This window comes from Triticum urartu, chromosome 2 (genome assembly GCF_003073215.2).
Source record: "Triticum urartu cultivar G1812 chromosome 2, Tu2.1, whole genome shotgun sequence".
In the NCBI taxonomy this organism is placed as follows: Eukaryota; Viridiplantae; Streptophyta; class Magnoliopsida; order Poales; family Poaceae; genus Triticum; species Triticum urartu.
Window position 1 is genome coordinate 378,328,215 of NC_053023.1, and position 26,170 is coordinate 378,354,384.

Consider the following 26,170-nt stretch of genomic DNA (forward strand, 5'->3'; position numbering starts at 1 on the left):
CTTCCAGCGCCAGGGACCGGTGAAGTCGGTCGATCCGGTGGCGGGCGTCATTCTCTCCAACTCCCTCTCGGCGGCCAAGGTGGTCACCGAGAGTCAGATGGTCAACAGGCGGCAGGGAGACTCGCCTCTCCTTACAGGGAGGGGGAGGCAGACAGTCGTCCCGTCGTTCCACTACTCTCGGGCAGCCATCTCGGTCGCGCTCTATGGTAATGCGAGTCCGACTGTGGCTAACAGCCGGCTCCTTGTCCTTTCTTCCTCGGGCGCCGCCAGTCAGCGTCCGAGACGTCGTGCCTTGATCTCGGTGCGGGTCGTCGTTTGGCCGCTACGGCGCCTCCATGCGGCAGCCAGCCTCATTCTGCGCGGCGGCCGTGTCGAGGAGCCGCTGGACTCGCTCCATCATGAGGCGGCGTTCTTCGCCCTCGAAATTGTCCAGCTCATCCGCCGCTGCCTGGGCGGCTCGGATGTTCTCCGCTGGTGTAGCGTACACGGGGCGGCTAGCCCCAAACAGGCTGGCGATGGCTACGCCGCGCTGCTGGACCGCGCCAAGGCGGCTGGGCCCTGCCGGGGCCGGCGAGCCGCCAACGGCGCGATCCATCTCCCGTTGGTAAGCTTCTGACAAGCGTCTCATGCTGGCCAGCTTCTTCGCGCGTTCAACGAGCTGAAGGCGGCGCGCTTCTAATGTCTCTGCGTCAGCATCTTCCGGAATGGGCGCAGTTAGGTCTTGCAGCGCCGCGCCGAGTGAGTCAGGCGCTCCTCCGCCAGGGAACTCGTCATGACTGATGACTAGCACCTCAGTGACGGTGCTTCCGTCGCTCTCTGCGTGGGGGAGAGGTTCATCATAGACCACCACGTTGGTGGGGAAAGCGTCGAGCGACGCGGTGTCGGAGTCGACCAGCATCGGGTCGGTGGAGCTTACAGACTCCAAGTCTATGGCAGGCCCGCCGGAAACGTGGAGTTGATCGAGGAGGCCCGCGAGGAGGTTCTCGGGGCCGCCCGTGCCTGCGTCGGACGCAGGTTCGTCGGAGAGGCGGACCTCGCCGACAAGTTCGGCCAAGGAGCTGGCTGCGCAGGCGATCTCAACGCCGCGCAGCGCGTCAATGCAAACTTCGTCTGGCGTGCCTGGCTGGCTGCGCTCGCCAGGGAGGAAAAGGGTTCCCGTCCAGAACAGATCTCCGGACAGCGGTGCACCAGGCCCCACGGTGGGCGCCAAATGTCGGGGGTTTGGTGCGACATATGCCAACGGATGGCTTATCATGGTGGGGCGAGTAGAACGTCGCCGATGCCTGGAAACGGGATGAGGCGAAGACATGCACGTCGGCGAATCTTACCCAGCTTCAAGGCTCTCCGGGGAGATAATACCCCTACTGCTGCTCTGCGGGGTCTCCGCATGGTCACTATGGCCAAGTGTTTACACGGTTGCTCCTTGAGCTATTTCTTAGAGGTAGGAGAGGACAAGGCTAGCTCTCTCCTTCTATCTGGTATGGTCTAGAGCTACCGGGTTCCCACCCTTTGCATGGGTGCCCTGGGGGGTTTATATAGGCCTACCCCTAGGGGTACAATGGTAATTCGACTGGGCGCGGGCCCAGCCGTCAGTGCCTCTGGCCTCCGATTTCTCCGCCGACTGCTGGGGCCTACCGATTGGTGGGCCCCGCCGCCTTGTCTGGTACGGAGCCGACAGGCCGCGTCCGCCGCGGGCGGGTCTTGCCGGCTGCTGATTACTGTAGCCGTGCTTCTGATGACGCGGGCTTGGTCATGGGGTCATGGCAACAGTCCCGCCGCTTGGCAGGCGATCACTATTGCCACTCCCCATCACATCTTGATTAATGGTGCATGGGGCCCAGGGGAGGGCTCGGCCGACTCCCTGGGCCGACTCCTGACGGATCCGACTGGTGGTCCTCTCGCCATCTCCTAGGGTCTCACTGACTGGTGGGACCTGCTGCTTCCGGGCCGTTCAGGCAAGCTGTCGTGGGCGCAGGACTCGGTACTGTGGTGCTGATGTCAGGGCCGGCAGGGCAACAGTGCCATGCCACATGGAGATCTTCCCGAGTACGGCGTGTTGTGGCCATGTCTGCCCTTGGTAAGGGGCGGGAGTGGGCTTCACTATAGCCACGCCCCTGCCCCGTCCCCTTCGATGAGGTCATGGGTTTGTTGGAGTCGCCGGCCGACTCCCCAAAGCCGGCTTCTCATGAAGTCGTCCCCGGGACTTGGCCGTGAGCGGGCAGTCGGCCGCCCTGCCGTCGACTCCTCAGGAGGCGGTTCTTCGCCCTGGGTCTTGAGGGGCGCAGCCTGCCCCGATGTCTTGAAAGGTTATGGGACTCGGGTTGGCCTACCCGTGGCCCATTACTCCGACAGCTAGGTGGAAAATGGTAAGACCAAGGTTGGGCCTTGCTGGAGGAGTTTTATTCAAGGCGAACTGTCAAGGGGTTCCCATTATAACCCGACCGCGTAAGGAATGCAAAATCAAGGAACATAACACCGGTATGACGGAAACTAGGGGGGCAAGAGTGGAACAAAACACCAGGCATAAGGCCGAGCCTTCCACCCTTTACCACGTATATAGGTGCATTAAAGTAAACAAGATATAATAATGATATCCCAACAATAAACATGTTCCAATAAGGAACAAACTCCAATCTTCACCTGCAACTAGCAACGTTATAAGAGGGGCTGAGCAAAGTGGTAACATAGCCAGCAACGGTTTGGTAGGACAAGGTGGGTTAGAGGTTGACATGGCAATATGGGAGGCATGATAAAGAACGTGGTAGGTATCGCGGCATAGGCATTGCAATAGAGCGAGCAACTAGCAAGCAAAGATAGAAGTGATTTCGAGGGTATGGTCATCTTGCCTGCAAAGTTCTCCGAGTTGACGTAAGCTTGATCCTCGTAAGCGTACTCAATGGGTTACTCGATCACGTACTCGTCTCCCGGCTCTACGCAAGCAAGAACACAAGAAAAAGGAACCATGATCAACCACGGTGCAATGCGCAAGCAACATGATGCAAAACATGGCATGATATACGGGATGTGATATGCAATGCATATGCATGCTTCGGAAGGAAAAGATTGAACCAGGCCTCAACTTGGAAAACCAAGAGTGCCGCTGGAAAGATGAGTTGATTTCGGTCGAAATCGATATGAAGATCACCGGAATCGGATGCACGGTTTGCAAATGGCAAGCAAAACGATAATGGCACTATTCTGCGATTAATAGCGCGATGCCATCTAAAATGCAACAAGAAACTCAGCTACTACACTCTAACATAGCAACAAAGCACATGGCAGTGATCCACTCAAGATGCTTAACAAAAGATGAACACTGAGCTACGGCAAAATCACGCAATAGCAGGTTCAGACAAGCATGGCAAAAGTGCAAAAGATATCAGGTTCATAGACTTAGTGAAAATAACATGTCAGGATTTAACATCAGGAAATAATGTTTAGAGAAAGATAACAACATGCTACATGAACATATCATGGCAAATCAAGGAATGGCATGAAACTACTCAAAGCATATAAAAAAAGTCCCTTACTGACCATAAGCCAAAAGGGATCAGAAAATATAATGGCACCCACGTAAACATAGCAAGTTTCGTTAACATATTCAGACTTAGCCGAAAAACTGGACATGTCAAAAACAGAGTTACATAGGCATGTTTGCGAGTTCGATGCACTCACCACAAGGCATTGTATGACAAAACAAGCATACACCCAGCAAGAAGACATGATCAAGTAGCTAACCATGGCAAGAACCATCTCATAGCATGCATGGATCAACTACAACAACCTCGGCAAAATTGATTAACACGTAAACAATCTGCCAGGAACATTTTATAGCAAAAGTAGAGCAAGATTGAGCCATGCTAGGTACTCCATAATTCTAAACAAAGACATGGATGGATAGAACATAACAATATCTCAAAATCATCCTTACTGAACATGCTCAAAAGAGGCATGGATCACTCTGTAGCGACAAGAATACATGCCATAAAAATAACATCAGGGACCCTGAAATCAGCAACATCATGAGAGCTACTTTGCATGCTTGTGCTAGTCACCACAATGATCACAAAAATACATGGAATACACCCCTGTAAAGATGGCATGGCATGGCCCAAAACACATGTAGGGCTCAAGTTCATAGGAGGCACACATTAAACATGGCAAAAATGACAAATGTCCATAATCTGATAAGAAACAGAAACTAACATTGCATATCACTCTTGCAATAGCATTTAGGGCCTCAAGATGGACTCACACAAGCATGGTGCAATGGAATGAAACTAAGAGCACATCTAGACGAACAATTCGATATCTCATGCATGCAAAACGAAGCAATGGATGAGGATTTATGATGCGATGAACAGGCGCTCAGAAAGTAAGATAAAAAGACTTAGTGGAAAAATTGGGTCAACCTCGTTTCAGATCTGGATCAGGGCGGTTCCTGATGTTCACCGGGGTTGGCGCCGGAGTTGGGGGAGGAGGCTGGAGAAGCAGGGCGGCGAGCTCGGCGAGTCTAGGCGGCGGCAAGTCTCGGTCCAATCAGACATGTAAACGAGCTCGATGCACTCACCATGGTGCAAGTCATGGCAAGGCAGGCATACATCCATTAAGAAGGCACAAAATACAAGCTAGACATGGCAAGAACAATGGCATAGCATGCACGGATCAACTACAATAACGCCGGCAAAATCGCAAACGAGTTGACGATCTGCCCAGATTCACCACGAAGCAAAAGTAGAGCTCGATTGACTCAAGCTATGGTGCTCCATAATTGCAGAAAAAGACATGGATGGATAGAGAATAACATGAATAACAAAACTCCTTTACTGATCATCCTCAAAAGAGGAACGGATCACTAGGAAACAAGCTGAACATATGGCATCATGAACTAAAATATCCCAGACTTAGTGAAAACAACTAAGTCCCTGAAAACAGATTTACCGGGTGCCTCACTTTGAAAGCTTGCACAAGTCACCACACACATCATAAAAATACATGGGTTGCACCTTTGGAAAGAAGACAAAATTCTTAACAAAACATATGAAGGACTCACAGGCATAGCATGCACACATTAATCATGGCAAAAATGACAAAAGTCAAAGATGAACTAGCAGATCTGACAATTAACTCACGAAGCCTCTTTCTAACAGCATTTTGGGCATCAAGATGACCTCAAATGAAAATGATGCAATGGAATGAAATGATGTACTCGTCTAGACGAACATTTTGATATATCATATGTCCAAAACGGAGCTACGAATGTATAGTTACGGGTCCTCGAACATAGGCATATGGATCAAGAATTCTGGGACTTAGACGAAATTTATACCCTGCGCAAAAAGTCAACGGGACGAGGGTATCCCGGGACGGCGGGATCCGGGCGGCGGGGCTGCGTTTGGATCGGGGAGTGGGTGGATCTGATCCCACTCCCGATCGGATCCGGGCCGGGGACGAGGAGGCCGGCGATGGCCGACGGTGGTGGCGGTGCGGGACGGCGCCGGCGACCCGGCCGGCGGAGTCCGGCGGGTGGGCGCGGTCGCCGGTGCGCCCAGGCGGCGGCGAGGAGCGCGGGCGGCGCGGCAGCGGCTAGAGGCGGCGGGCGGATGGAGGCGGCGGATCCGGCGATGGGGCGGCCGGTCGGGCGGCGGACCGATGCGGCGGCGACCGGCGATGCCGGCGGCGGCGGATGGCGAAGGAGGCGGCGAGGAGGCGCTGAGGGAGTCGGGCGGCGGCGTGGGCCTTGGGGGCCAGTCACTGGCCTGCCGGGCCTGGCGGCGGGGATGTGGTCCGGCGCCACGTGGCGACCCGGGTGGCTGAGGCGGGCGGCGGCGGACGTTGTCCGGCCTGGCGCGGACACGTCCGTTGGCGCGGAAGGATTTTTTTTAGGGTTTGGAGGGGGAAGAAGATCTGAATTTGGAGGGGGGTATATATAGGCATAAGTGGAGCTAGGAGAGTCCAAATGAGGTGCGGTTTTCGGCCACGCGATCGTGATCGAACGCTCTAGGACATGGAGCAGAGTTTGGTGGGTTTTGGGCCAAATTGGAGGGGTGTTGGGCTGCAACACACACGAGACCTTTTCGGTCCCTCGGTTAACCGTTGGAGTATCAAACGAAGTCCAAATGATACGAAACTTGACAGGCGGTCTACCGGTAGTAAACCAAGGCCGCATGACAAGTCTCGGTCCAATCCGGAAATGTTTAATCCCCACACACGAAAGAAAGCTAGAAATGAACACCGGGGGAGAACGAAGCGCCGGAATGCAAAACGGACAACGGGGAAAATGCTCGGATGCATGAGACGAACACGTATGCAAATGCAATGCACCTGATGACATGATATGAGATACATGAAAACGAAAACAACACACGGAGACAAAGACCCGAACCCGAGAAATAAATATAACTTAACGCCGGAAACGGCAAGAGTTGGAGTACAAATAGGGAAAGTTACATCCGGGGTGTTACAGAAATACTAGAGCTACATGAATTCCCACCTATGAAACTCCCGAAACTTTCCGGTTATGCAATCAGGTGTTGGGGATACAGGGGAAGCATAATATCTCACCCAAAACTAGCAAATCCTACATCCAGCTGTATCCATCCTTCAACACATAACCAAGAAACCTTTGGAAATCATTTACCTCAACCTTCGAAAAGCATCCGTTATACGAGTTATGGCAATACTCCCGACCTCCCGCCCCAGTACTGGGTGGTGTCGAGGTTATCTCACCAACAACTGCATAAAAGAGATTTTCAATGTCGGCGAAACTCAGGTATTCCAGAACTGCAACTATAAAATTGTGACGACAACACCTCGGAGCTCAACTCCCTGGGACACTGCCACAACCCCTAAATGTCGGAGGCACCAAGAACAATGTTCTCGTCACAAAGCCATCGGAACGATTCCAAGATACCCGCGTGATCCTAAATTTTTTTAGTGAAATTTGAGAAGAGAAGAGTTAAAACTCTACGTCAGGATGCCTCACCAGAGCGACGAAGGGACTGAGGAGTAAAAAGAATCCTACTCTCCGATATATATAATCCTAAAAGACTCAAAACATTTTTCTAGACTCAACAACGCTAGCGATTCGATCAAGCAGGGGGCTCCTAAGTCGGGGAAGGCTCTGATTACCAACTTGTAATACCCACGATGCGGTTATATCTCCCATGGGTCGGAGCACGACTTAGAGGCATAACCGCATTGTAGGCATGTCGCAATAGGGGTAATCTTTACACATCCCATGTACTGAATAAGAAAGAGGTACAGAGTGGGCTTACAATCGCCACTTCACACAATACATAAATATGGCATTACAATCATCCAGATACAATCAAGGTCCGACTACGGAACCAAAATAAAGACAACCCCAAATGCATAAGATCCCCAATCGCCCCAACTGGGCTCCACTACTGATCGTCTGGAAAGGAAACATAGTAACGTCCTGAGTCCTCATCAAACTCCCACTTGAGTTCAGTCGTATCCCCTGGAATGGTATCATCGACACCTGCATCTGGTTTTGGAAGTAATCTGTGAGTCACGGGGACTCAGCAATCTCACACCCTCGCGATCAAGACTATTTAAGCTTATGGGTAGGTAAAAGGTATGAGGTGGAGCTGCAGCAAGCACTAGCATTTATGGTGGCTAACTTACACAAATGAGAGCGAGAAGAGAAGGCAAAGCACATTCGAGAATCTATGATCAAGAAGTGATCCTAGAACTACTTACGTTCAAGCATAACATGAGGCCGTCTTCTCTTCCTGGACTCCGCCAAAAAGAGACCATCACGGCTACACACGCGGTTGATTCATTTTAATTAAGTTAAGTTTCAAGTTCTCTACAACCGAACATTAACAAATTCCCATCCGCCCATAACCGCAGGCACGGCTTTCAAAAGTTCAAATCCCTGCAGGGGTGTCCCAACTTATCCCATCACAAGCTCTCATGGTCAACGAAGGATATTCCTTCTCCCAGGACGACCCGATCAGGCTCGGAATCCCGGTTACAAGACATCTCGACAAAGGTAAAACAAGACCAGCAAGACCACCCGCTATGCTGACAAATCCCGATAGGTTCTGCACATATCTCGTTCTCAGGGCACACCGGATAAGCTAAGCGTACGGGAGCCAACGTAACCCAAGTTGCCAAGGGACGGCCCCGCACGATGCTCTAGGTTGGACCAACACTTAGAGAAGCACTGGCCCGGGGGTTTAAAATAAAGATGACCCTTGAGTCCGCGAAACCCAAGGGAAAAAGGCTAGGTGGCAAATGGTAAAACCAAGGTTGGGCCTTGCTGGAGGAGTTTTATTCAAGGCGAACTGTTAAGGGGTTCCCATTATAACCCGACCGCGTAAGGAACGCAAAATCAAGGAACATAACACCGGTATGACAGAAACTAGGGGGGAAGAGTGGAACAAAACACCAGGCATAAGGCCGAGCCTTCCACCCTTTACCAAGTATATAGGTGCATTAAAGTAAACAAGATATAATAATGATATCCCAACAATAAACATGTTCCAACAAGGAACAAACTCCAATCTTCACCTGCAACTAGCAACGCTATGAGAGGGGCTGAGCAAAGCGGTAACATAGCCAAATAACGGTTTGCTAGGACAAGATGTGTTAGAGGTTGACATGGCAATATGGGAGGCATGATAAAGCATGTGGTAGGTATCGCGGAATAGGCATAGCAATAGAGCGAGCAACTAGCAAGCAAAGATAGAAGTGATTTCCAGGGTATGGTCATCTTGCCTGCAAAGTTCTCCGAGTTGACGTAAGCTTGATCCTCGTAAGCGTACTCAATAGGTTCCTCGATCACGTACTCGTCTCCCGGCTCTACCAAAGCAAGAACACAACCAAAGGGAACCACGATCAACCACGGTGCAATGCGTAAGCAACATGATGCAAAACATGGCATGATATGCGGGATGTGATATGCAATGCATATGCATGCTCCGGAAGGAAAAGATTGAACTAGGCCTCAACTTGGCAAACCAAGAGTGTCGCTGGAAAGATGAGTTTATTTCGGTCGAAATCGATATGAAGATCACCAGAATCGGATGCACGGTTTGCAAATGGCAAGCAAAAGGATAATGGCACTATTCTGTGATTAACAGCACGATGCCATCTAAAATGCAACAAGAAACTAAGCTACTGCACTCTAACATAACAACAAAGCACATGGCAGCGATCCACTCAAGATGCTTGACAAAAGGTGAACACTGAGCTATAGCTAAATCACACAATAGCTGGTTCAAACAAGCATGGCAAAAGTTCAAAAGATATCAGGTTCACAGACTTGATGAAAATAACATGTCAGGATTTAACATCAGGAAGTATTGTTTAGAGCAAGATAACAACATGCTACAGGAACATATCATGGCAAAGCAAGGCATGGCATGAAACTACTCAAAGCATATAACAAAAGTCCCTTACTGACCACAAGCCAAAAGGGATCAGAAAATATAATGGCACCCATGTAAACATAGCAAGTTTCGTTAACAGATGCAGACTTAGCAGAAAAACTGGACATGTCAAAAACAGAGTTACATAGGCATGTTTGTGAGCTCGATGCACTCACCACAAGGCATTGCATGACAAACTAAGCATACACCCAGCAATAAGACATGATCAAGTAGATAACCATGGCAAGAACCATCTCATAGCATGCATGGATCAACTACAACAACCTCGGCAAAATTGATTAACACGTAAACAATCTGCCAGGAACATTTTATAGGAAAAGTAGAGCAAGATTGAGTCATGCTAGGTACTCCATAATTCCAAATAAAGACATGGATGGATAGAACACACCAATATCTCAAAATCATCCTTACTGCACATGCTCAAAAGAGTCATGGATCACTCTGTAGCAACAAGAATACATGGCATAAAAATAACATCAGGGAAATGACTTAGAAGAATTCTAAGTCCCTGAAATCAGCAACATCACGAGAGCTACTTTGCATGCTTATGCTAGTCACCACAATGATCACAAAAATACATGGCATACACCCCTGTAAAGATGGCATGGCATAGCCCAAAACACATGTAGGGCTCAAGTTCATAGGAGGCACACATTAAACATGGCAAAAATGACAAATGTCCATAATCTAATAAGAAACAGAAACTAACATGACATAGCACTCTTGCAACAGCATTTACGGCCCCAAGATGGACTCAAACAAGCATGGTGCAATGGAATGAAATGAAGAGCACATCCATATGAACAATTTGATATCTCATGCATGCAAAACGGAGCAACGGATGAGGAGTTATGATACGATGAACAGGCGCTCATAAAGTAAGAAAATAATACTTGGTGGAAAAATTGGGTCAACCTCGTTTCAGATCTGGATCGGGGTGGTTCCCGATGTTCACCCGGGTTGGCGTCGGAGTTGGGGGAGGAGGCCGGAGAAGCAGGGCGGCGAGCTCGGCGAGGCTAGGCGGCGGCCGCGGCGGAGAGGCGGTGCCGGCGGCGGCGCGACCAGGGCTCGCGCCGGTGAGGCGCAGCGCAGGTGGCGGACGTCGGCTGGCGGGGCAGCGGCGTGGAGGCGCGGCGAGGCGCGCCGGCGAAGGAGCGGCGGGGCGGCGCGCGAGATCCGGCGGAGGCGGAGGGAGCCGGGCGGCGGCGCGGGGCGCGGCCCGGTTCGTCCCGGGGGCGGGCCGGCGATGGGCCCAGCGGGCCCGGCGGCGCGGAGGAGAGAGAGGGCCGGCGGCGGTGATGTGTCAGCGTCCGATTGGGTGAGGGGCGGTGGCGGACATGTCCGGCACACGGTGGATGTGTCCGGAGGCGCGAGGATGACGAAGCTAGGGTTTCATCCGCGAAATTTCGGGGAGGCACACATATTTATAGGTAGAGGGAGCTAGGAGAGTCCAAATGAGGTGCGGTTTTCGGCCATGCAATTGTGATCGAACGAACGAGAGGATGGAGGGGGTTTAGCTGGGTTTTGGGCCACTTTGGAGGGGTGTTGGGCTACAACACACACGAGGCCTTTACGGTTCCTCGGTTAACCATTGGAGTATCAAACGAAGTCCAAATGGCACGGAACTTGACAGGCGGTCTACTGGTAGTGAACCAAGGCCGCTTGGAAAGTCTCGGTCCAATCCGAGAATGTTTAACACCCGCACACGAAAAGAGGCAAAAGGGGACACCGAAGGACATAGGAGTGCCGGAATGCAAAACGGACAACGGGGAAAATGCTCGGATGCATGAGACGAACACGTATGCAAATGTTATGCACATGATGACATGATATGAGATGCATGACATGGACAAAATGCACAACAAAGACAAAACCCAACCATGAGGAATATCATAACTTAGTTCCGAAAATGGCAAGAGTTGGAATACAAATATGGCAAGTTACATACGGGGCGTTACACTTGTGCTCCGGAGGAGGAGGTTATCGAGGCGGATGAGGAGGAGGCAAAGGCAATGGCCGGCTTTCTCGGGTTCATGATCGGACATGGTGGTCGGGCGTCGACAATCATTTAGATTAGGTTTATAGTAGGTTTTAGTACGGTTTGTGCAAAATATGTAATGAATTTCGTCCAGTTTATAGGAATTTTTTTTGAAATGTAATGAATTTCATCCGGTTAATTTGAAATTTGCTTTGTTTGCACGAATTTTGTCCGGTTAGTTCATATATTTGTCGAAAGGTATGCGGGCAGCATTGGATGGCATCCATTAGTGTCCTCGGACAGATGCCGGTGTAAATTGGAGGGTCAGCACTAGAGATGCCCTAACTATCATGCTATAATCGCTAACAATGCTCCATTATTTCGCAGGGAACAGTTATCCCTCGATCAAAATCAGATCTGCCATGTTTCGCACTCCTCCCACGTAAGAGTGTAAACTCTTGCTTACATAAAAATGGAGCAAGTGGACGGCACTGTAGCACGTCATATCACTCAAACTAGCCTGCCTAACACACGGGAAAGCACCTCCCTCGTCATTTTGTTCTGGATTTCTATCGATTGATCGCACGAAAATTTTATGCTTTGCAAGTTCAAAAGGAAAAGGCAGCATACTTATGCTCGCGTCGCACCCCCGACAGTCCGGCTCGCACGCCGCTCACTAGAGGGGACACGTGTTGTCTTGCATTTTCACTGACATGTGGGACTGCAATTTAATAAGGGCCTCTTTTATTCATAGGATTTTAAAAACGTAGGAATAGGAAAAGTATAGGGTTGGAGTGGCATGCTCACTTGAATCCTATAGAATTAGCAATGAGTGTTTGATGGCATGGGAAAACAGAGGAATCGTAAAAAGAGGTTGAACTGGATGTTAGATTTCCTATAAAGTGTAGTACAAAGATTCCATAGGAAAAAATCCCATGGGATTCAATCCTATGAATCAAAGGACCAACATAGGAAAAAATCCTAAGGATTTTAATCCTCCAGAAATCCTATAAAATTCCTTTGAATCAAAGGAGCCCTAAACCATTGATAGCCGAAATCTAATCGCTCGGATGGGTGTCGGCTGAGAAGAGAGAGATAGGGGAGGGAGAAGAGATCTCCCGCCCGCCGCACACGGACTCCAAGAAATATATGGTGATAATGTGAGGTGGGACATGTGGGAGTCCGGACCTCTTCCAAGCCCGCTTCTGACCGCCCTGGCCCACCAGAACCCCCCCACCCCCCCCCCCCCCCCTGTGCGCCCCCCCCTTAGATGCCAGCTTCCCACATTCATAGCAAGTAGTACCAGTAAAATTCTGGGCTATAAGGGCATGTACAATGGTTGATAAGATAGTCTTATCATAAGTCTTGCATGTAATTTAGAGATGACAAAAAAGCATGTGTACAATGGATCATATCTTAGCCTTATCTTCAATAACTAGTTATTCCTAAAAACATGGTGAAACATATTGTGCTGAGATCATCTCTTGTCTTCTCTTAAATAAGAGAAGACAAGCCTTTTCTTATGATTTCTCTTTCCTCTACCTCATCATTTATCCTATGTGGCATCCCTACAATAGAACCATTGTACATGCCCTAAGCCCGCTTATGTGGAGGAGAGAGAGGCATTGACAAAGTCAAGGAGTGGGATCTGCAGGAGCCCATCTCTACACGTGCTCCTAGGTATAAAAAAATAATTCTAAAAAAAGAGGCATAAAAAACAATTGTGTCTAAAAAAAAGAAAGGTAAAAAACATTTTAGAGGAAATAGATAGAGAGAAAGTGAGACAAAGTTGTAACCTTATAGCCAACCTTATAGTCAACACTATGGTAGTATTACATGAGGAAGGAGGGAGTGGTGCACATGCCAAGTTCATTGGGCTGCCGTGTTTCACACTCCTCCGTCGTAACAGTGGAGATAATAGCTTTCATCAAAAATAAACAATGAATACTCATTGCTCGTCCACATATCGGAAAGAATACTTTCATTCGCTGACATGTGGGACGTCGACCATCATAGTCCACCTGCCATGCACAAAATTATCCTGGTCCACCCCGGTCGTAGCGCAGGCCCAACCTTTCCCACTATAAGTTGGTCGGATGAAGGAACCATCATGACTTCGTTGAATTCCGCTTCTTCAAGAGAACTTATTATACCCGCAGTACTACTACCACACGCGAAGACTGGACGACACTATACCACGTCATATCACTGAAACCCACCAGGTCAAACTACTCCACCTAGGATTTGTACTCCCTCCGTTTCAAAGTTAGTAGTACAAAGTTGAGTAATCTATTTTGGAACGGAGGGAGTACGTCTCTGTACTGCTATGATTTTGTGTTGTACGTCTCTGTACTTTTGCTATGATTTTCCTACCCTATGAACCAAATGAGGCCTGAATGTATCCGTGTTGACTATTGTCTGATCGATCGCTAAGACTACAATTTTAGGAGCTTGGGCTATTGGCCGATCGACGACGGATCAGTATAAGCGTACCACGAGCTCATCAGCCCCAATGTTTCTCTTCGGTGAGTGTTTTGCGAGTACTATAGCTCGCACATTAGCTAGCCTACTAACACCGAGAATCATCAAACAAGCCCTGCTGATATTATAAATAGTTCAAACTTACATCTAAGCATGCCATATATTACATCAAAAGCTGGTGAGGATAAATCTGTTTCCACAACTCGGAGAGGGTTCGTATGATTCACTATCAAACAAAAGTATCAAGTACCACCGACACAAGACAGTGCACTATCCCTAAGATGGTTTGATAACACGCATCGTTTTGGTAATTATCCACAATGCAAACTACCCTGAAGGATTAGTGTGACCCACTATTTCTTGTCATCGGTCTCTCGGGCAACGACCACAGCACGAACAACGGCATGGGAATCGATCTCTGGGGTGATGTCCACCGCGACATCAGAATCGATCTCTGGGGCGATGTCCACAGGATGGACAGCGGCATTGAAATCGATCTCCGGGGCGATGTCAATAGGACAAACCGCGATATCGAAAACGATCTCCGGGGCATTGTCCATAGGACGGGCCGCGACATCGGAATCATCAAGGACGTCCATCGGCAGCTGCACAAACCCTAACATATTAGAAAGCACATTGCAAATAATGAAAAACCACAACTATGGTAGGCCATTATTTTTTACCTTGTGTAGCTCACCGGGGGATCCCATCCCTCCGGGGGCCATCTCATCATCCTCGATGGGGGCCATCACCTTACCAGGGGAATACTGCTTCTCAACGGCGTCTATCTCCTCAAACTCAGCCTTGAGCCTCGATAGGTGGCCATTAGAGTTTCTGGGGTAGGCACGGTGGGGCCCTTGCTGTTCTTCCAACTTTCTTCGAGGAGTTCATCTGCCAACGTCGTCAACTCTTTGGCCAGTGCTTGTTTCTTGGAGCTCTTCGTCTCCATGGGTTGGCCCACCAACATGGTCAACTCGTTGGTCGGTGCTCGCTTCCTAGAGAGCGCTGTCTCCAGTGGGTTGTCCGCCGGCAACTCTTTGCCTAGTGCTCCAGGATCCATCAATGAACTGACAGACAAAAAGCAATCGAAAGGAAACCACAATCATAATGAAAATGGGAAAATAATATGCTATGAGAATCGGTCGGTGCTTTGCAAAAATAAGATTCTTGGAATGAAAATATAGTAGCATCACTGATTCTCCCACCTTTGCTTCGTCGGTACAGAAGAAAAATGGTAGAAGTGAGTAGCGTGGAGTGAGTTTTTTTCAAGAAAGGGATTCAACGAGCATTCCAGTGAAATGATGGTTGCTTCGTCCAGTCCAACTTCAAGGCCACTTTACCACTGCTGGTAAAGCTGTGGGTTTTGTGATATGATGGGTCATGACGGCCACACCGGGGTGACCGGTGAGTCTCGGCTATAGCACCTCGCTGTGATTTGGTGGATGGCACGCGGGCCCGGATGCTTTGATGTCTCGCATGTAGATAGAGCGGCTAGTCATATATGAGTACTCAATATTGTGCACCACGACCAAGGCGGAGGGAAAAACGAGAGAACTACGCATTTTTTTACGGTGTAGATTCACTCATTTTGCTCTAGTACTACTCATTTAGGGTGTAGTCTAGTCACTTGTTGAAATCTCTAGAAAGGGAAATACTCCTTTCCGGTTTACAGGGCTATACTAGCAAGTAGTACCACAATAGTGGGCTCAAATAGCAATTTTGTCTCATGTAAGAGCCTGGCTATATACGTGCTCCAAGCCCTTCTCGACCCACTTTTGGGTGTTTTGTAGGGTGAATGAGTCCACACTAGCTTAACACAAATACACTAGGAGCATGCATGAAGAGTGGTGCTGGGATGAGCATGCACGAAGAGGGAACAACTATGCTAAGATGAGAATGCAACTAAACACACTGTGGCGAGTGTTCGCAACTACCATGCTCGGGTTGCGCTTGCCTCTTCAACTCTTCAAAAGACGAACAATGATGTTACTACTACTTGTACAGTATCGAATCCACTGCTGCATGTCCGTCCACCGCGTGTGGGATGGATAGCTTGTTGTAGTACTCTATAAGGCTAGTTGTAATGGGAGTACTATCATAGGTAGTACTCCCTCCATTCCTAAATATTTGTCTATCTAGAGATTTCAACAAGTGACTACATAGGGAGCAAAATGAGTGAATCTACACTCTAAAATATGTATATACATCCGTATGTGGTAGTCCATTTGAAATATCTAAAAAGGCAAATATTTAGGAACGGAGGGAGTATCATGCATGCCAACTAGGAAAATTTCATGAGGTGGCATAGAAGTAAATGAAGAAAGAGAGGGTTGAGTATCATATCATGATACCGTATCTATCGGTGGGAACGACACCTATGGGATCACGAGAATCCCTCCTACGGTTAGCGGGGCGCGGGGTCGTGAGATGAGCGGATCAAGCAGGTAGCACACGGTTCGTTTATCCAGGTTCGGGCCGGAAGGATGCGTAAAACCCTACTCCTGCTTTGGTGGATCTTATATCTGTGTTCTTGAGCTAGCTATGGGGCGTGAGGAGCTCCAAAAAGCCGAATCCTTCTCCTAGTCGCCTCGGGCCTCCTTTTATAGAAAAAGGGGTGGCCAGAGTGGCACACAGGAGGTGGAAAGGGTACAGTGATGCGAGGTTATCCCTCGCATTACATGACAAGGCGCATTTAATGCGTCTTGCTTAGGTGTCCTTGCTTTATCGGGGACGGGGGAGAGATCTGTCTCATCCGTCGCCGCTCCTTCTTGTGTCGACATGCGCCCTGGCCAGCGATGCCTGAGATGCCACGTAGGTAGGCAGGCAGCCGAGGTGGCGCAGTGGTGGGTCTTCACGAAGATCTGCATGCCGCCACACAAGTGACTGCCCAGCTGGTTGGGTCGGCAGCTGCATGCATGCAGTGGTGGAGGTTTTGTCGGCGTGGGCCTGATGGTGGCCCTGCGGGTGTCCTCGGCAAGGGCCTTGCCGGGGCCCCTACAAGGGTTTTGCCGAGGCGTCTGCTGTCATCCCCGGCAAAGCGCTTGCCGCGGGCCTTGTGGTCTTCCTCGGCTGGGATCCCGCCAAGGGTTGTCGTCTCCTTAGTGCGTATCTAATCTTGAATGTCTTCACAAAGATCTGCATGTCGCCACGGGGATGTCTCCCGAATCCTTGCCCTTTGGGGGCAGTGGACTCAAGGGTGATTTGCTCCGTAGGTGCGGGACGAGTCGCCGTGGCAAGGGTCTTGCTGGGGCGCTAGAACTGTCTCCCGGCAAGGATCTTGCCGGGGGAGTCTGCTTCATCCCCTTTGCTCTTTGTGGTGTTGGCCTTGGCGTCGTTCTAGTTCTCTTGAGCTTCGGTCTTACCCTGGCTCACCTCCCTTGACTTGCTTGGTGTGGTGGTACCCGTGGCTCAGACTGCCCGTGCACAGTTATAGGGGTACAAAAAGTGTACCCCTCTTTTTGTACACCGACAGTATCATATTAAATTTTGTGCTACTATGTGTCATGCATGCTAATAAATGAAGTCATCGATGATACTGACATATGATACTATGCACTACGGATGTGTAGTATCATACACTAGTATCATATGCATGATACTAGTATTCCATTACGACCAGCCTATCGTCGTCTGCGAGCCACCGCGCGCATGGGCGAGGGAGAAGGCATGTGGTAGTAAAATGAAGCTTATCCTCGTTGTACGAGTTGACGTGAAACATCATAGCACTGGCCCCACATGGTTGCATCTAAACTTGGCTGAAAGACCCGCAGTGTACAATACTCCATTTGCTGCAACCTCTAACATTTACCCCACCACAAATTAAAATATATATTCCCGTCTTGACCAGATGAGCGTGCAAACTACAATCACCAGGATGACAGGTAGGGCCAGAAGATTATTTTAATCAAAAAAAGCATGGAGCCGACCCCAAGGATTTTAAGCTTACATGCACGGTACACGCTATCCTAGACTACTCTACACATGAAACTGCCACAGGAGCGTCCGGGCTGCGCTTGGCTCTTCGCCTCTTCAGGAAGTCGAACAATGATGGAGTACTACTGCAGTGGAGGAGTACTACAGTATGCTTCTGGCCATCTGACACCGATTGAACTGTTGCATGTCCACCGCGTGCGGGAGGGAGAGCGTGTAGCGAATGAAAGCTTCTCCTAGTCCTGCCAGCCACCATGCTCATGGGTGAGGGAGGGACACAGCTTCATTGAATTACTGCTCCTGCCTTTTCGTGTATGACAAGTGGGCCCAACAGGTGGGTGGCCCACCTGTCATGCAGCCAAAGGCAGGTGCGGTTAAGGCACCAGAGCTCAGTCCGCGAGGGAGAGGGCATTGTAGTAATCAAACTTCTCGGTCTTGTATGAGTTGACGCGACACATCAAAGCACTACACTCGATATATTTTAATAATTTGCGTTTACCGAGCATTAATTACAACACATGCATGCATGCCATGACTCTCCTTTTGATACTTGCATGTGTTGCTTTAATGCACCTTGCCAAATTTTGACTATAAAATTAACTAACCAAATGTTCATGCATGTCACAAAAAATTACATAATTGAAAACTATGTTCAAATACCAATCAAATGATATAATTTTTGTTAACATGCACTAACATTTTGTGAGTTAAATCTTTGGTCAAAATTTAGCACCAATTACAAAGGGGCCCAATAAATATTGTACTATCACATTTTGTTTTGAGGATACTCCCACATAGAAAGTATAAATAATAATGCATGTTGGGGTAGCCCACATTTCCGATAATTTTAGCCGTGGGCTTGTTCACAAATTTTACGAGGGGGTGGTCGTTCATTTAATGGAGGGTCTTGTACCAGACTTGAACGATACAAAGTGTGACCTGGCACACCGTAACACCACTTGGAATAAGTGGGTAGCTACTCAAAAAACAATCAACAACTCAATAAAAACGGCGACCTGGCACGTACACAATTTTAAACGATAGTTTTGATGGAGTGAAAAGGGAAAACTACCCCACTACGTATATATAGGCCGGAGCCTCCGTGCTTGCTTGCTAGGGTGCTCTATTCACACACTCTCATCCTCTCCAGATCTAAACAGGATAGAGGTGGTAACACTGTCTTTCTCCCTTCAAAAAACACTGTCTTTCTATCCTCACCGCTGGTTACAGATCTGGACGTATCCCCCTCCGTCGGTGAAGGGAGGAGGGGCATCGTTTAGGCTGTCGTCGATAGCGAGGGAGGAGACCCACTACCGGTCGCACCGTTATCTCTGGCCGAGCACCGACGCGGGAGGTCCTCTGAACCCCTCGTCATTGCCCTAGTGTGGGCGGATCCGCCCTCCCGCCGCCTACCTATCCATATCCCGACGACCTTCAGGTATATCTTCCTTCGAAACCGCCTAGCTCTACTTCCCCAGCTTGCTACATCACTACATGTGCATCATTTTCTACCTCTTAGCCCCTCTCGATTGGATGGTCCAATGACATATTTTTTCTATTGTTAGAGGTAAAGCTAATTCATGGAGTCGAATCTTGTACTTGGTTCAAACAAGAAATAAAGTGGGGGTGGGGGAATTTAGTATGTACATCGGACTTGGTACAAAAAGGAAGGATAGCGAGTGAAAGTAGTATAGACTGGTCATCCAACCGGTCTCTTGGTTGAAAAGGGAAATATAGGGGAAACGCTATACACAGTGGTATGACCAGGACTTGATTTGCTATCCACACATAAGATGGATGCATGCATCATTATGATGCAGAGGCCGGGGGCACGCCTCCATTTCCAAAAAAACATAGGAGTAGGTGGCTGATGTCTACTATACAACCTTCTTCTTGTAGACGTTGTTGGGCCTCCAAGTGCATAGGTTTGTAGGACAGTAGCAAATTTCCCTCAAGTGGATGACCTGAGGTTTATCAATCCGTAGGAGGCGTAGGATGAAGATGGTCTCTCTCAAGCAACCCTGCAACCAAATAACAAAGAGTCTCTTGTGTCCCCAACACACCCAATACAATGGTAAATTGTATAGGTGCACTAGTTCGACAAAGAGATGGTGATACAAGTGGTATATGGATAATAGATAAAGGTTTTTGTAATCTGAAAATATAAAAAACAGCAAGGTAACTAATGACAAAGGTGAGCGTAAATGGTATGGCAATGTGTTGAAACAAGGCCTAGGGTTCATACTTTCGCTAGTGCAAGTTCCCTCAACAATAATAACTTGGATCATCTAACTATCCCTCAACATGCAACAAAGAGTCACTCCAAAGTCACTAATAGCGGAGAGCAAACAAAGAGATTATGGTAGGGTACGAAACCACCTCAAAGTTATTCTTTCCAATCAATCCGTTGGGCTATTCCTATAGGTGTCACAAACATCCCTAGAGTTCATACTAGAATAACACCTTCAGACACAAATCAACCAAAACCCTAATGTCACCTAGATACTCCAATGTCACCTCAAGTATCCGTGGGTATGATTATACGATATGCATCACACAATCTCAGATTCATCTATTCAACCAACACATAGAACCTCAAAGAGTGCCCCAAAGATTCTACCGGAGAATCATGACGAAAACGTGTGCCAACCCCGATGCATAGGTTCATGGGTGGAAACCGCAAGTTGATCACCAAAACATACATCAAGTGAATCACGTGGTATTCCATTGTCACCACAGATACGCACGGCAAGACATACATCAAGTTTTCTCAAATCTTTACAGACTCAATCCGATAAGATTACTTCAAAGGGGAAACTCAATCCATTACAAGAGAGAGAGAGAGAGGAGAAACATCATAGGATCCAAATATAATAGCAATGCTCGTGATACATCAAGATCGTATCACCTCAAGAACACGAGAGAGAGAGAGAGAGATCAAACACATAGCTATTGGTACATACCCTCAGCCCCGAGGGAGAACTACTCCCTCCTCATCATGGAGAGCACCGGGATGATGAAGATAGCCACCGGAGAGGGATTGCCCCCTCCGACAGGGTGCCGAAACGGGTCTAGATTGGCTTTCGGTGGCTACGGAGGCTTCTGGCGGCGGAACTCCTGATCTATTGTGCTCCCTGATCGTTTTAGGGTATATGGAGATATATAGGTGGAAGAAGTACGCCAGGGGAGCCACGAGGGGCCCACGAGGGTGGAGGGCGCGCCCAGGGGGGTGGGCGCGCCCCCCTGCCTCGTGGCTTCCTTGTTGCTTCCCTTACGTGGACTCCAAGTCTCCCGGGTTGCTTTCCTTCCAAAAATAAGTTCCGTGAAGTTTCGGGTCAATTGGACTCCGTTGGATTTTCCTTTTCTGCGATACTCTAAAACAAAGAAAAAACAGAAACTGGCACTGGGCTCTGGGTTAATAGGTTAGTCCCAAAAATAATATAAAAGTGTATAATAAAGCCCATAAACATCCAAAACAGAAGATAATATAGCATGGAGCAATCAAAAATTGTAGATACGTTGGAGACGTATTAGTGGCTAGAGTGAACAAAAATGGGACCAACCCAGATATATTTTCTTGGATGTTTGTTTCTCGGGGCAACAAACTCTGAATCACTACTTTATGCCCCGGTTTAGGTACATGGTGCTGGACTGCTGGTGCACCCACTGTCCCATGCCCTTATACCAAATATTTAGTTGTTCTTAATCTAATGCCCCTGGTAAAATGAATCCATGCCACTATTATAAGCCATGACAAGTTTAGCCAAATGTTTTTGCCTGTAATTGTTTGAGACTCAGATTGTTTCCTCTGTAGCTATTTGTGCAAACAGGGATATCCATTTCACCTGGTTGCTGTTGTGACCTTTTGGTGCACTGCACAAAACACTTCTTAAAAGAAGTGACTTTTGTGCTGTTTAACTGGAATGTCAGAATGGAACAGTTGGTTCATTTCGGTGGAACTGCATAAAGGGAGATCTGTGTTCCAATCCTCATCATCTATATTGGCACCATAACCTTCCTTTAGGTAAGAATGATATTTAATGCATATGTTCATCTCTATTTTGCGACGGCCATGAGAAAATAATGCTACTTTTACTAGTACACTTGTACTCCCTCACTAACAAAACCAATTCTGAAATAGAAGTCCAATCATGTACTTGGTTTTACCAACTGGTGAGGAGAAAGAGAAATAGAGCATGAAGAGGAGGAAGAAGAAGAATAGACAGTGCCAAGGTGATCTTGCTAAAGTCGAGGCCTCAGTCGAGGCCATTCAAGGGCTCCGGCAACGTCTACCTTACATGTTAGACGATCCTCCAGGGAGCCCTTCCACTTCTGCGTATTGTCCATCATGAATTTGATGCTACTGTTAGAGTAATATGCTAATGTGTTTCTATCCTTTCTCACTAAGCTAATGAAGGTTTCACCTTGTTCCTACTTGTGCAAATAGGGATCATGTTATGCCAATCATACATTTTAGTGGAACTACAGAAGACAATACAATGAACTGTATCCCAGCCAATGATTTAACTCTGCTGGAAGTTCTTAATAATCTTTCGATATAATCTCAGCACTGGTAAACAAGAGTGATTTCAACCATACATTTGAAGTGCACAAAAATATATACTATTGAGTGATTCCAGTGAGTGCTTTATCATCTCTTCTGGGACTACATGAATAAGCTTTTTTGCTTAGGTTGGTACCGGCCTAAGGCCTTCATCCATATTAGTTTGTTGTCATCTCTATTTGTATCGTGCTACTGTCATGAGAAACTCCTTTATCTTTGCACGTTAAAGTTTTGCAACCTATGATACATGGCAATGCTTTGAGTGTTGAGCTAATTGGCACTGATTAAATAAACTAATACCTCTCTTTAAGCAAGACAACTATGTTGCTAACTTTACCCATTAAGATAATGAGGGTGCTTCTATTTGTTAGTGTATGTTTCATCAACTAGTCCCACTATTACAGCAATCTCACTCACTCAATATATGTGCCAACAGGGATGCTCGATTTTGGTGGAACTGCACAAAAACTTTGGCTACCTCATTGCCTCGACAGCTTCCTTCCATTGTTGTCAGTCGCTCGGCTTATCTCGGCTTTTAGTCAAAGGAAATAGTAATTGATATGCTACCTCACACAGGTTGGTACTGGTCTTTATACTGATTATTGTGCTTGTAATATGTATTGGTAATTTGGTACTGTGCTACTGTTTGCAGATTTCATAAAGGAGTAACTTGGAGCCTAAACTCGCAGGCAAATCATTACATTGGGTGATTTCAGTAGAACTGCACAAAAGGATCAGATGGACATGTACTTATGCTACTGCTATGTACTCCAAAGTTCACTCAGGCAAGCATCAATGTTGACAAGAAGAAGTGCCTATATTCATTTGAGTATCAACCGGCGTCAACCAGTTGTCAAACTCCAAGTTAGGAGAGTGAACGTCAAAAATATTGCTTGGAGCATAACCCAGAAAAACGCAGTCCAGTCTTTGGTCCCAACTTGTGCCTTTTGGTTATCGGCACATATGGCACCGAACTGTATGGCATGGAGTCTAAAGATTCCAGACAAGTTGGTTGATGCGTATATTCATCTGGCACTTAATCAGTCTGCACACCAGGGATGCTCCATTTCAGTTGAACTGCACAAAAAATTTGGGTGGTTCATTTTCTCAACCGCCTCCTTTCTTGTCTGCAATGTAGATTTTTGGCGAGCTACATGACCAAGATGAGCCAATAAACTAGTTAGATGAAATTAGTGGCCAAGTTGCTCAAACCTCCCTCGGCACAAGGCCACTATTTGAGGATAAACCTACAAGCAAAGTTCAGATTGTCTGTGCTGCCTCTTATGTACTCAAAAGTTTACTCGTACAAGCATTAATTTTAGTAAGAAGTACCTCCGACTGAACACCGTTTACCAGTCTGTACCCTAGGTAATTAAAGCTCGTCCATGGATGATATTGGCTGTGATCTCAATCACTTGGTTGCATAAACATATTGAACATGTGTATATCTGAATCTTTTTGTGAATTATCTATGAATATTTTCGTGTGATCTATCAATCATTTCGATGCATAGACATGCTGAACTTATGTGTATATATGAATCTTTTGAGTTGTTGATTGTGAATGTTGGCTATGAATATGAATGTGTCCTGTGAACCTGAGTTTGATACGAATGTTTACATGTTCTGTTGTACTTGTGTGTGAACTTGTTAGTATGTCTACTACGGGATTTGTGACGTGTGGGTGTCAACGGCACACCTTCTTCCCGAGAAGAATTGCACCTGCTTTGTTAGGGTAGCAACTGTGCATCAAATCTTTTTAATATTTTTTCTCTGTCTTCCCCCCTCCCCCGCTCAACCCCTACCGTAATGTTTTCAACCTCAAAACAAGCATAGTATTGCGTTGTTTTTGGGGCTTGATGAAAAATCGAGTGCTGGTTTCTGTAGGTTGGCCCGCTCAGCAAATGGGCTGCTGGTCCACCACGGATTGGGAGTCTAAAAATACAAGTTATATTGTGCAGAGGCAAGTAAAAAAACATCATCGAGAGCCATCTACTGAAGAAAAAAATCGCGTCTGATGTGCTTCTTCGGTCGCGCCGCCGGCCCCCTCTTTTTTCGAGAGGGCGAACAAGTATCAGCTAGGCCTAGGTATGCGTAGCCCACGACATATGGAGACAGTGGTTTCAACTTATTTTTTGAGGACCATACCGGCCTATGGGCCTCCCAGCGTAGGTTTTACTTTTTCTTAAAGATCGGCAGCCCAATGTATTTTCTTAATAAAACACAGATCTTTGTTCTATTTATCTATATATAGGAATAATAATGTTGTGTCCAATTTATATTTTCCCTTCTAACCATATTATATATATTTATATTATTACTATTATCATATATTTTATAGAGACTTATATGTACATTATAAAAACATCCCACGTGTTATTAACTTATAAAAGTAAATGTTTAACAGAAGTTGGAAAGGAAAATCCTGGTTGTTTTTGACTCACAGGTAGGAAAATTGTGATGATTGCATACAAAAGCTTGCGAAGATTTTAAGGACCAATGTAATAATAACTCGCTCATTTTTATTTTGAGCAATAACTCGCTAATTTGTTAATTATGTCGCAATGGTTTATTTTTTGATATTAATTGCTCCTTCTAACCTAACATTATATAAAGAACGAGCCCAGCTAATTCGTGTATTTCAAGAAAGTGCAAATGGGCTGGTATTTCTTAGAAAATATTAAATGGGCCGCATTGACGTGAAATTATTTGTTCACCCAGCCCAGCAAATGGACTGTATATTCTAGAAAACATGGGTTAAATATATGCCACATTTTTGCAGGCTGACATGTGGGCCAATAGGTCGATGCCTATGCAGGGCGTTGTCTACTTGGTCAACAAATGATTATGACATCCACAACCATTGGATTTATATCCAATGGCCGACATGCACCTTCAATCTCTCGTCTTCTTCCTCTAGCGTCGCTGGGACCGACTGGTCCGGCCTCCGGCGGCGAGCGGCTCTGCTTAGCACGCATCGCTGTGAAGCGCTACCCCACCGCCGGCCAGGCTATCCCTCCAGCCCTCCACACCTCCTGTTATTCTCCACCGACTGCAGCCCCGCGCCGCACCAGAACCAGTTATAACTCTTGTACTCCTCTCAATCTGTGACTCCACTGCCGTGTCTTCCCATCTCCGGGTCGTTCCCATTTGAGGTCTCGCCGTCGTCCACCACCTCGCTGCACTCGGCGCGGTGTGGTCAACAAACGAGAGTCATCGGAAGAGGACTGTACGTGGAGAGCTTGACGGCTGGGACCCACGAGGTCCACGGTCGCACGCAAGGAAAGTTTCTCCATATTAAGCTGAAAAAATGTTTCCTCCCCCTGACAGCTGGGACCCACCGACTGTATCTTCGCATGGAAGGAAGTGCCTCCTTGTTATGCGAAAAAAAAACTATTCCTCCCATTGACAGCTGGGACATGTCATATTTGGTGGCTGACTTGTGGGCCTACTAAGAGGACGTGTACGCAGGGCTTTGTCAACTTAATCAACAAATGATTCTAGCAGCTGGACAGTTGGATGTTAATCCAACAGCCGTGCTCCTTCTTCAACCTTTGTTCTTGCTCCTGTCTCCCATGGGCAGGAGTGCTGCCGCGCACCCAACAAGTCAAGTTTCCCACTCCTCTCCATCTGCGACTCCACTGCCGCGTCTTCCCCATCTCCGGGTCGTTCCAGTCCAAGGCCTTGCCATTGTCCCCCGGCCTTGATGCGCTCGGCACGGTGTGGTCAACATGGTCAATAAATGAGAGTCATCGAAAGATGACTGTACGTGAGAGGCTGACAGTGGGGACACACC